Source organism: Callospermophilus lateralis, chromosome 8 (genome assembly GCF_048772815.1).
Source record: "Callospermophilus lateralis isolate mCalLat2 chromosome 8, mCalLat2.hap1, whole genome shotgun sequence".
In the NCBI taxonomy this organism is placed as follows: domain Eukaryota; kingdom Metazoa; phylum Chordata; class Mammalia; order Rodentia; family Sciuridae; genus Callospermophilus; species Callospermophilus lateralis.
This window is the reverse complement of record NC_135312.1, coordinates 82,848,950-82,862,648: the sequence shown is the minus strand read 5'-3', so window position 1 is coordinate 82,862,648 and position 13,699 is coordinate 82,848,950.

Sequence of the window (13,699 nt, the reverse complement as noted above, 5' to 3'; positions counted from 1 at the left end):
TTTTAGCTTCTAAACCTCTGTAAGCTGGAACATCATAAAAGTACTACCTTGTATAACTATAATAATCTTAGGAAGAAAAGTATTACTGAAATCTCTTAATTAAAAAAATTATGAAATTCCAACCCTTCCTAGCATGTAGAATGAAACCTTCAAATTATGGATTCAGTTCAATTTAAAAAAAAAACATTTACTGAGGAAAAAATTTGTGTTTTATACACTGAAGAAAATGTTAGGAGTCATTCAAAGGGGAAAAATTTTATAGATTCAAACCATCATAAACTCAGGCTTTAATGTGCCACAGCAGGCCATAAATACCAGAGAGTGAATCAGAAAGAAGAGGGCTGACTTAGGAAAATACACATACACAGTGCAAGGAAACCATATTTTCCCTTTTGCTAAAAGGCTCTTGGCAGAGCAATACAGTAACAGCTAAAGGAAGCTGGAACAGATGCAATACTTATGCAAATGTTGATGTGTATGTTTTACCATTTTCAAAGACATGCTTCCCAAAACTGAAGTGAAGAAAAGATATGTGTGTGTGTGTGTGTGTGTGTGTGTGTGTGTGTGTGAGAGAGAGAGAGAGAGAGAGAGAGAGAGAGAGAGAGAGAGAGAGAGAGAGACAGATTCCCTTAATGAGGTAGTCCCAACTGAATAAGTATAGCAGCATATGTTGTACAGCGATAAGTTGCACAATCATGATGGTTTTTCTCATATATCATCATCCATATTCAACAACACCATTCCATACACACACACACACACACACACACACAAGTCACCTACTCCTGCTTTATTTTTCTTTATAGCCTTTAGTATTTGGTAAGACAATTAATCTGGTTTAGATTTTATCATGACTATTCTCACTACCTTTTTTGAACCTTAGGTAATTTGCAAATCAGATTAAAAATTTTAAATAATAGTTAAGTTACTTGGAAGTATTTAATGCAACATATCTCTAAGTGGGACATTAGAACGCACAAAGGGAGTCTAAAACCTCAAAAATGGAGAGATCTTCATAGATGATGATATATCCATGGGAATAACTTGAGACCCACTTCCAAGATCTTTGGAGCTGTGGTATGACTGGGTATGTTGAACTACATTTTGACTCAAAGGGACGAAAGGAAAATAAGAAAAGTAAAACTGTTAAAAACTTATGTGTTAAAAGAATTAGGGCTTGAGCCATTCAAAGATGATATGAGAACACCATCATTATCTTTTATTTTAAAAGTCATAATTATTATTATTTGTTAAAAATTCAAATATTAAAGAGATTATATAAAGTCCCCTGTAATGGCATTCCTTAGAAAGAAACACTAGATTTCAGCAACCAAAATCCCCACATGTTCTATGTGCACACATACAATATCATACAATCTGATTTTCCCCAAGTTCTGCTTCATGCTCTGGGTTCTGCTTACAGGAGTTACTTCCAGACACAGAGAATTTTTACTCATTTATGACCAAACAAAGAAAATTATTGTCAATATTTCTTAGAGGAAGCTTAAAATATTTTTTAAATCATAGTAATGAATTTAGTTAGTTTCTATGGAAATCAATACTTTAATGTATTTGAAATAAGAGAAATAAAAGACATATGAGCCAATACATGTATTAATTTCCTACTGCTTTTTCCTAAGAATGGAATAAATTTTCATGGTTTAATTTAAGATCATTTTTCCTTTTATTATGGACTCCCTTATAGAAAGTCCTACTGAGGTATCCAATTTGCACCTGGAAAGCAACAAAGATGAATAGAAACAGAAGCCACAGCAAACCAACCCATCCAAATCCGTTATGTGTTCTGACTCATGGAATAGAGAGGCTAAGGATGAAATATGGGATCACCTGCTGTAGAGCAGGCACAGTTTTAGGGATGAGAATAAAAAGCCAAAGAAAATGTAGTTTCTATTATTCATTCTTTTCACTTATATGCACAGAACATTTATTTGCTAATATTTCATGTTCATTATTTTCTCTTAATATATGTGCTAGCAAACATTGCAAAGATTAAAATAATCATGTATATTTTGAAAACATTCTCAATTTAAATTTTCATAACATATAATTACGAGGTCTTACAATCATATTCCTCTATTCTTATGCCTGAATTCGTATCTACAGAGAGAAACAAAAATGCCAAGGCAAAAAAAACAAAAATGCCAAGGACTGTGTAGTTGAAGGTGTGAATCGTGGTTTTGATTGTTGGTAGAGGATGATGATAAGCACGGACATGGTGATGGGCTTGTGAGCCGTAAAAACTAAGAGTCCCATTGGCTAACAGAGTGTACCCCCAAAACCTTGCTGTCTTTTCACAGTCAGATACTGCCCTGAAACTAAGAGATGTGATAAAAGGGGAAATCTGTCCTGGTGTCTGTCTCCAGTGAACAATTTTTCTGAGCTCAGCAAACATGACAAGTTGAAAATATCTAGATGGAATGCTGGGGAAAGGCAAGCTTAATTGTTGATGTTACTGACCTAAATTTGATAGGTGAGGTCAAGAGAATAAATGAGCTCACTAAGGGAGAGGTATAAAAGAAGTAAAAGAGAAGAGCTGAAGGAATACAGAAACAAAGAACTGTGAACAGAAAGACTGGAGAAAATATCACCACAATACAAATAGAATTGGAACAATCACATCTCTGGAAGCTGAAGGAGAAGAATTCTAAGATAGAGGTATAAGTACAGAATCACGAATAATTCACAAACAGTGGACATGGACAAAAAAGGTCAATGGGATTACTTTTATCACAACTCTTTCTTGATCTTCACATATGTAACTAGTGTAAACATCATGGACCACTTACCCAATAAATTCTGCTGAATTAAATAATATTAATAGCATAAAGGTACAAGTTCAGTCAGGAAAAACAAGTTTTCTGTTCTTTTCTTTGGCACGCACTAGTAATTTTGTGCTTTGTTCAAAAGTAGAACTTTGTACCAGGACAAATTACAACTTTGTGCTTGTCTACTTTTTTTTTTTTTTTAATAGCAAGCACTAATCATTTCATGAAGACAATTGCACCCATTGACAGAAAGATTACAACCTCTTTTACCTTTTAATTTATTTTGGCCCTGCTGAAAGGCAAGAGTGACTGAGAGTCTTTATCTATAAAAACATCTGAAGTCTAAGCTGCCATATATGCCACAGTCAATGGATTGGACTAATGGGATCTCTGACAAAATAGCACTTTCTTCTGTTATTTCTTCTTTGCATTTTGAGTTTCTATACTTGAAAAACAATGAAGACTGGCTCCATGTGCTAAACACTTGTGGAGATAAAATGGCAGAACTATGTAGACTTCAAAAAGATTTTTAGTTACTTTTGAATGAAAAAACACCAAAGGACAAGGAGAGGAAATGAGTAATGTACAGAAAGAATGGCAGGCAAGAGACTGCTGAAAGAGTTGTCTCTGACCCTTCATTTAGAATGATCCAGAACCCCTGGTGATAATTTTTTAAAGTATTTTTGAATATGTATTGAATTACTGGTAAAAGCCATTAAAAGTTGACATAAAATCCCATCATTTTAAACTATAAAATTGATAAATACTACTTTGTGTGTGTGTGTGTGTGTGTGTATGTATGTATGTATGTGTGTGCAGTTAGTCATTGGTTCATTTAAAAAAAAATGGATGTCCTTGTGCATCGTCAAAATGGAGGTGGGAGATGGGAGAAAAATTAAATACATGAATTCATAAGTATTTTTTCAGGTGAACTGTGTAGTAGATACATTCAAAAATTCTTGGCTTAGATACCAAGATTCTAGTTTTATAAATAATAGGAATAATATAAAGTGTTAAAATACCGTCCATTTATTAAGTACTTAATGTTTGTGAGGCACTGCAAAATGTACTTCATTACTGCCCAAACTTGGAATAATTTGACATTTATCTATAACAACATTTTCTGTTTGTTTGTTTGTTTCCAGATGAGAAAATCCAGTCAGTAGAAAAGTCAGTTTTCTAGGACCACAAAATTTAGTTAAAACCCTAAAAGCAGAATCTATGCCTTTCTTCTTCACCATTATATCCTAGAAGAAAGAAAGGTGCCGGCATCCTCACAGCCCCTGTGGGCCCAGGTAAAGTGTATGGTTTCCATTTGCCACGCTTTCCACAATACCATGGTGCCATTTTAAATTGAAGATAGTTAAACTGCAGCAAATCAAAATGTATATTTTAAAACCAGTTTTAGCAGGCAAAAATAAAACATAAATGGATCATTATAATTGTCTTCTGAGACAGGTAGTAATCACATCCTTACTAACAACTGTGTGAAAATATTGAAATTTGCAGCCCCTTCAAAATACATAATTATGGAAACTGAACATTATTACTTAATAAGAAACACAACTCCTATGAATTATAGGAACTTTAACTCATATGAACAAAGAGTTATAATAAAAATGCAATAAGAAATCAAATGTTTCATTGTAGTTGTCCCATATATATACAGTTCCTTATTTTACAAGGTTTATTGTATTGTTTCTCTTGATCTGGAAAAAAATTTTTATTCTATCTACTACCATGTGTTGACTCTCTTATCAAATAAAATAGGAACTATCAGAAACAATAAGTAAAACGATATAAAAAGAAGAAAATGAAAGATTGCAGAAAAGCTAAAACCCCTGCCATCTACTAAGAAACACTATTGGATATTTCGTGTCCTTCAGAGTTTAAATTAGGTGTGCTGGAATATTATTTCTTGGTTCCTCAGAATTTCTAGGAATAGTTTTTTTTATTGTTTTTTTTTCCTTTTTTTATTGGTTGTTCAAAACATTACAAAGCTCTTGACATATCATATTTCATACATTAGATTCAAGTTGGTTAGATAAATGAATAGAAAAGAAATGGATGAAATCATTATTTTATTAGAGATTTCATTCACCCAATCCATTGAATAAGACCTATTTGACAGTGTATATACTTCAGATATTTTTGTATGTAAAAAGTCTCAGCTGCACCTGCTCAGCAGCGGGAAAGTAAATGGATGGAGTAAACAACATGGTGATCTTTCAGTCACACCATGATCCAGTATTCTCATTTTAATTCCTCTTTAATTTTTGTGAACTTTTAAAATTTCTACAACATGTGTCCTTAAAACATTTTTAACATGTAAACTTATTTTCAGTAAAGGCAGAGCACATTTTTGCTAGAACTTTCCAAAATATCTTTTTTCATTGTAGCCCCAACACACAGCATAGGGTACAGCACATTATAGGAACTCAAAAGTCATTTCTCAAATGAAGAAAGATGTGAAAAATCTATACATATCTTGACAGTGACCCAGCAAATTGACTAATTTCAAGGGCCATAACTAAATATTACAAATGTAACTGTAAAATAAAACAAACATGATGGGAGGTGTTATAAATTCAAATAATCATTACCTGAGACTTTTCAAATGCCTTCAAACCTAAAAGAAGGAGACTTTCGTGGCAGAAAGATTAGGAATCTGATCATGTGCTATTTTTTTATTTTTATTTTTAAAATTTTTGGTGCCAGGGATTGAACCCAGGGCCACTTACGCACTGAACCACCTTCCCTTTTTTATATTCATTTAGAGACAGGGTCTCACTGAGTTGCTTAGCACCTCACTTTTGCTGAGGCTGGCTTTGAACTTGCAATCCTCCTGTGTCAGTCTCCCAAGTGTCAGGATTACAGGCGTGTGCCACCATGTCCATCTTCATTTTATTTTATGAAGGTTTGACCGATAATTTCTTCAAGGCTCACTATAAGCATTGTTTTCCCTATCTGCAAGATTGACCCTGCCTAAGATATTCTTCTTTCACATACTTCCATATATGGAATTTTTTATTAATTTACAGGCTAACAGAATTAGGATTTTCCTAACTCCCTTCCATATAATTTAGTGCACTTATACAGGCTGGGAAAATCAGATAATTCAAAATCCTATTAAAGGAAGATAGAGTCAATTCAAGAAAGCAAGGCTTGTTAGCCATTGTCTGTTTTAGTCAATAAGTGAAAGTTACATTAAGGCTGTTTTTCTTTCTCTTTCACTGTATTTGCATAAAATCTTTTCAAATCATTTATTCATTTTATTTGTCATGAAACCTCATTCCCAATTCCAAAGGGTAAAGGAGAGTTAACTGTAATATATCATTCAGTTAGCCTAATGAGAAAAGGAGTCAAATACTCTCTCTGTCCACACTAATCAGTCAGTAAGAAGTCATTCCTAATTGTCAGAAAACTATAACCAAAATCAGAGAAAAAGAATTAAATATCAGGGTAAAATTTTTCTAGCTTCAGGGTTTTATATTTAATAACCAAATGATACTTGTAAGCAATTATACAATGTTTACAAAGGACATTTTTATACTTGTAATAAAAATGTTTTAAGTACTTCCAGACAAGTTGTTTGACTAGGAAATTAAAATAGTCGCTGGACAAGCAGAAGCTGGATTTCTAGACTACCTTCTAAATATTTTCCCTTTGTAGGATCCTGAACCATGAAGCCTGCTCAGCTGGCAGGGAAAACAGCATCTTGGGGCCTTTTGTGCCCCCGTCATTGTAGGTCATCCAAACACTGCTCAAGTAGCTGCTCAGAAATGCCCCAATTGAAGAGGGCTTGGGAGGTTAATTCTGTCATTACTGCGTTGACATGAAGCATGTTGCAGCCTTCAGCGCAAAATGTTACTGGTAATCTTTTAATCCCAAATTAGGTCAATATTTTATCAAGTTAATCTAGCATGAAGATTAATTGCATTAGTTACACACACATATACACATGCAGGTTATTTGCTCTAGAAATACTTTTAATCAAAGAGCAAACCCTTGGTTACAATAGGCAATTTTTTTTTTTTTTTTTACTTCTGAAACTATTGCACACCTTTAAAAAAATCTCTCCCTTTCTCCAACAATATTTATCTTTATAAAAGAGACATTTTATTCTTTTCATTGATCTTTAGTCAAGACTGATTTAGGATAAAGGATAATGGTCTTATAATTACTGAAACAATGACCATTTTGAAAAGCTGATTTAAGAGATGACTTCTGATTGAAATGGTTTTGATAGAGTATCTCATTCTCTGGCCTCTTACTTCAATTTAATTCTGCTTGTTCTCTTAAAATGGATAATTAGTCCTATAAGGATCATTAATAGCTTCCTTTGTGTTTACTTCTTTGTATGTCTAAGTATGTTTAAAAATATTGTAATGAGAAGTAGGAATTAGAGTAGTTTTTAATGTTATCATCATTTTTCTCACTTATGAAAATTGGGATTGAGTTTGTCTTTTTCCATGACCCCCATCCCCCACCCTTTTTGAATCTAAAAAGCAGAATTTAGTGGGTGGGAAGGTGGAAATAAATTGATCCAAGTGACATAAATCTGCTAACAGAAGTCATTAGAATGGACAAACACCTTTCTCTCTGAGTTTCTTAGATAAGAACTATCTTGTAGTTTAAAATTCCCAGGCATCATTCTGGGTAGTTTTACACTCCCACCCCCAAGACAGAGTTCATGCCCTGTTTCATCAAATACACAATGACATTCTCCAAGGGTCATGCTAATTATAGGAATTTCACAGACAATGTTTGAGAATATTATCTCAAAATTTTAGCTCTTGTCTTCAAATATTGGTTTTCTGGCATATAATATTAGTGAGAAATGATAAGTAAAAAGATCCAGAAATATTTTCATGACTCATCTTCTGAATTATTTAAGACAAAAAAATCAAATCTTTATGTGAAGAATAAATAAACAATAATTTCAGTATCAGAACTCTACAAAGAGCATGGTTGCCTGCATTTGAAGGTAGAGTTCACAATCCTATGAGGTTGAGACAAATTGTGTTGAAGAAACACACCATAGAATTCTTTAGTTTTCCAATTATTACAGGGTTATGTTCTTCTCCCAGTAAAGGTAAGAAAAACTTGCATTCATTTTTTAAAAGTCAGCCAAGGGCATGATAAACATAAATGAAACAAATATTTCAGGAAAGGGCACTGTAAAGCTATCTCAAGGATAAAACTAAGAGAATCCTTCTGTCTTGAGGTCTATGCTAAATGGGTGACCCTTGTGCTGATCCTGCAAAAAAAAAAATGGGTAGTATGTGAGATGTTGGATATGTTCATTTACTTCACTATGGTAATCTTTTTACTATTATGTATCCATATGTCATGTTGTATGGCTTTAATCTAAATAATAAAAGTCTATTTTTAAGAAAGTTTAAAAACTAAATTTCAACTTTTAATATTTCATTCTGAAATTCTAAAAAAGCTTACATATCCCTTGTATCAATTCAAATAATAGTTATAATAAATGATCTTCTTTCCCTTTAACCTTACACACCAGAAGTAATATTAAAAATTAATATTAAATTTTGGTGTATAGCTTTCACATTTTCTTCCATGCTAATTTAAATATTTATTGTAAGTATTTACATACATATTCATGGCTTTCTTTTAATTTTTAATTTAAAGTATATAAAAATAAGATTGTCCTCAAGTTTTAAATACATAAAAGTACACATGGTTTTTATCACAGTATTTTTATATAGTACTATTTATTCTTTTTTTATTTATTCATTTGAATCAGTTCTACATAACAGCAGAATGTTCTTTGAATTATTATACACAAATGGAGTATTTTTTAAACTAATACAACCTATAAACTTCTTTTCTCTTCAAGACATATAGATCTAACTCATTATGTTTAATAACACAATTAGAAACTACCTGCCCTAAGCAAATGCCTCTTGGTCTCTATTTGTCAATGCCCAGGATCAGACTTGTGTGGTATTCAATGAGAAGTATAACATGAAAGTTCTTGATTATATATTTCAATTGTCAAGAGAAACAAAGACAAACAAAACAGAGGCAGCAGCACTGATGTCATGGTTTGGTAGTTAAGAGCTTGGATTCATGTGTGTCTAGATAACACCCCCTTAATTCTCTTTGGAAGTTTGGTATCCTCTCTATGCCTTGTTTTCCTAATCCATAAAGCAAGAATAATGATAGCACCCTGTTGTAGGAATAAATGAGATAAGATAAATAAAGCATTTGATGAAGTACTGATTCTTGCTAAGTGTTTAATAAGATCGAGCTAATATTATTGTCACCATATTTAGACCATCTGTGAGAGCTAAGTTGTGAGATAAAGGCAAGGGTTCCAAATATATGAACTGTAGTTTATAAACTAAAGACCTTCAGAAAAACTTCATAAAACTAAGGTACTAGGTGAAATTTGCAGGATGGAGTGGATGAATAGAGGGACAGGAAAGAATCATTTTCAAAGTGGAAAACAGAAGCCAAAGGAACTATGGAGATGCCAGGAGAGGTAGATGTGGTCATATCGTGAGGCTATGGGGAAGCATTGTCCAGAAAGAAAAATCTGTTACACTAAAGCATCAGGTGATGCCAAACTGGAAAATCAAATTTTATCTAAAAAAATTGCAGTGAATTAGACCCTTGAACACACCTTAAAAGTAGCTTGCACTGGATCCACCTGGGCAAGTGTCACATGAAATAATTCAAATAATTAACTTCTCACTCACCAAAAGTTTTATGATCTCTACAAAGAGGGAAGATAAGATTGTGTCGGTTGCTCAGGTAAGGCAGGGAGGCTGAGAATGGCAGCAGGGTTATATAAATTAAATTTGGATAAACTTATCTATGAGGCTAAAGATGTTTTTTCCACAGATATGTGGGATTGTAGAGTTGGAGGGGGTCTTACGACTTAACCAGACTAATTCTGCCTAGAAGGAAATAGAAACTTGGAGAAAGACACATTCAAAGTCACTCAACTGGTAGAGGCTGAACCCAGGACCCCAGTCCAAGTCTCTGGCTCCCATTTTATCTCTCTCTGATCCATTCTACCTGCCAAATCAGGGATAATGTGATGACAGCAATGTTTCAGAAAGATTGATTGCACAGCCACATGCAGGCTGAATTGAAGGACAGAGCCCTGCAGAGAGGGTGAGGATGAAGGCTAAAATAGTAATCCAATCATGAGGTCAGAAAGCCTCAGTGAGGGCACAGGAAGTAGTATGGAATATGAAGGAATACATCCAAAATGGTGCCAAAATCACAACATGGAAGCACCAGCCATTCTTCAAAATGTTTCAGCGTTGGGGAATTAACATCATCTTCTATAACTTATGTTAACACAAAGTAAATAACAGCATGAGGAGCTTGAGCAAAGCTTTCAATGATGCCATTACTTTTCCATATCTTACTCCCATGCCCCAGCCCTACATACACACCACTACACCTCACATCAGAATTGCAGACTGAGTTATTTCTGCTTCATTCAGCATCTCCATCTCTGGCATCTCAATGAATATAACATTGAAAAAAATATATGTGACAATTGGAAAACCTGAATTTCTACAGAATTCTTTTTCAGTTTTCCCCCCTTCTGGATAGGCATGTTAGTTACCTGTGTAATTATAACTAGGAAAATATATTAAAACAAATTATTTTACACTTTTTCCTACAGAAAAAGAAGTAGCATTTCAACAGCTGACTCAAAATAAGGGAATGAAGTTGGAAAGGCCCAGCTATTGATCCACATTAGTAAATGAATTGAAGACAGTTTACAGGAAATTGACATCGTTCATATTCAGACAGTTTAAGCAGTAAGATCTGTGGTTATCACAATTCTAATAAAAGCACTCCCCCAAGATTTTGACCTCTGGTATACACATAGTTTCTCCCAATTATTCAATCAAACACTAATCTAGACACTGCTGTGAAGAGATTTTTGCAGATGTAATTAAGGTATCAAATCAATTGACCTTGAAACAAAGAGATTATCTGATTGGATCTATCCTAATCACATGAGCCCTTTAAATATAGGACATTTTCTCTAGTTGGTTGAGGAAAAAGGAAGTCAGAGGTTTGAAGATTCATGCTGTTGCAGAATTGCTGGCTCAGAATGAAGGTGGTACCCTAAGGAAGGTGGGCAGCCTCCTGGAGTTGAGAGCAGCCCCAGCTGACAACCAACAAGGAAACAGAGACCTTGGTCCTACCGTTAAGAACTGAACTCTGTCCATAGCTCTTGAACTTGGGAGATGATTATGAGACTTGGATGAGAACCACAGTCCCAGGCAACCCTTGACTGCAGGCTGGTGACACCATGAACAGAGTCCAGCTACTCCATAGCCAAGAACTACAGAACTGTGATCTGGCAAGCAGCTGGCAAGTTGCTAAATTCTTGGTCATGTGTCACAGGGCCCTAGAACACTAATGCAAGTTACAATTTTTTGCTTTTATTTATTTTATTATTTTATTTAATTTTGGTATGAGAATTGAACCCACTGAGCCACATCCTTAGCCCTTTTTATTTTTATATTTTAAGACAAGTTCTTACCAAGTTGCATAGGGCCTTGTTAAGTTGCTCTGGCTGGCTTTAAACTTGGTATCCTCCTGCTTCAGCCTCCTGAGCACTGGGATTACAAATTCATGCCACTATGCACAGCTCCAACATTGGTTTTTGAGATTTTCCAGGGTCCTAACATCACATTAATCAAATAACCAGCCCCAAGAGTCAGCTTCTCCACAGCTGCCATATTCTATCTGTTCATTTAGATATGTCCACTTCTCCTTAGCAAATGCTCAGAAGTTAATTATTTTCACAAGTAAATGAGGTTTTCTTCAAGTCTTTATGGGTAATGTTATAAAATAATCATATGGAAAATGACCAGAGACTCAAGCATTGATCATTTGAATTAAGTTTATACTGTTTAGTTTGGTAGTATTTGAACACTTGAATGAGAATGTCAAGGTCATAAGTCTGTTTTCCTATCATAATAAATTTATGTATATAGTGAAAAATCAATTTTGAATGAATACATGATAATGAGGTATTTATCCTTTAACACTTTGTTTTGAAACTCTTTAAAATTGCTGAACATTTGCAAGAGTAGGAAGTAAGCACCAATATAACATCATTGCCTGGATTTACCAATTGCCAACAGTTTTTTTGGTCACATTTGCATAATCATGTATGTGTCTGCATTTGTCTGTTTTTATGTGTGTACAGTCACATAGACTATATATAGTCACATAGACAATATATACGTCTGCAACTATATATACATATATGTGTTTGTATGTATATGTTTTTATATATATAAATATATATTTATATATATTATATATTTTTATATATATATTATATATAAATATATATTTATATATTTATATTTAAATAGCCATGAACACATACATGTACATTTGTAGCTGAATCATTTGAGAATTAATGAGATGTACATTCATAATCTTATTCCTAAGGCTAGGTCTTGTCTAGTGGCATGTGCAAAATAACATTTTTACTTCTATTTTAATACTTAAATACATTGCCTTTCTCATGAAAGTTTAACAAAGTTTGTACAATATAATATTTAGAAATAAAAGGAAATTTTAACATCTTTTCCTCAATTACCACAAAGTCAAATCACACTTTAGTATTTTACTTAATCTAATGTCAATAATTGGCCTCCAGACAGTCATCTCTTCCCTCCCTTCCCCTGTTCCCCAATCCCAAACTTATTCTCCACTTGCAGACAATAGTCAAGTAGAACTAGAATTGGATCTTGCCATTGTCTGCTGAGAATACTCCATGATTTCCTACCTCACTTAAGTGCTATACTACTTTCTTAAACAGACTATCAGAAACTCCACTTATTCCTTGGACCCCTTTAACATCATGTGCTGCTTAGTATAGTGATGTAGCCATGTGGATGTTTATAGCAGCTCAATTCACAATAGCCAAGCCATGGAAACAGTCTAGGTGTCCTTCAACAGATAAATGGATAAAGAAAATGAGATATATATACACAATGGAATATTACTTAGCCACAAAGAAGAGTGAAAAGTATGGCATTTGAAGGTAAATAGATGGAACTGGAGAATATCATGTTAACTGAAATAAGCAAATCCCCCCCCCCCCGCAAAAACAAAGGCAAAATGTTCTCTCTTGATTTGTAGATGCTAACTCACAATAAGGGAGAATGGAGAGGGGAAAAATAGAAATCACTGGATTACACAAAAATAGATTAAACAGAAATAGAATAAGTTACACTCTGTGTATAGACATTCTACCAAAATACTTTCTACTATCATATATTATATAACTAAAAAAAATAAAAAATAAAAACTTAAGCTGCTGATTCTCACAACCTTAGCCTCAGGGCATCTGCACCTCCATTTGCCTCTGCTTGGGACATTTTCCCCTAGAATACTCAAGGCTTATCACCCTCTCCTTAGATCTTGATCTAAATACTATCTTCTCATGGAGTCTTTTCATAGTCAATCTGTTTTAAAAGTAAAAAAAAAATGCAAGCAATCTCTATCTCTTACCTTGCTTAATTCTTCTCATGGGCACTTACCAGTATCTAATATACTGTGTATTTTATTTATTTACCCACATCCAAACTTTAAAAGGTCAATGCTTGCCTGTGTTGTGCCCTGCTAAATCACCAGTCCTGTAATGGTGCCTGGCATGTTGGAGGTACTCTCTAGATATTGCATACATATTTTAATTTGTAAAGTATTTTCATCTTTTAAAATTTTATTAGTACATTATAATTACACATAATAGTGTGTTCCATTGTGACATTCATGTATGCACATAATATAATTTAGTCAACTTTAATTTTACAGTCCCTTCTTTTTTTCCCCCTCCTCCTTCCTCTGGTCCCCTTTCTTTACTAGACACCCTTTATTTTAATGAGATC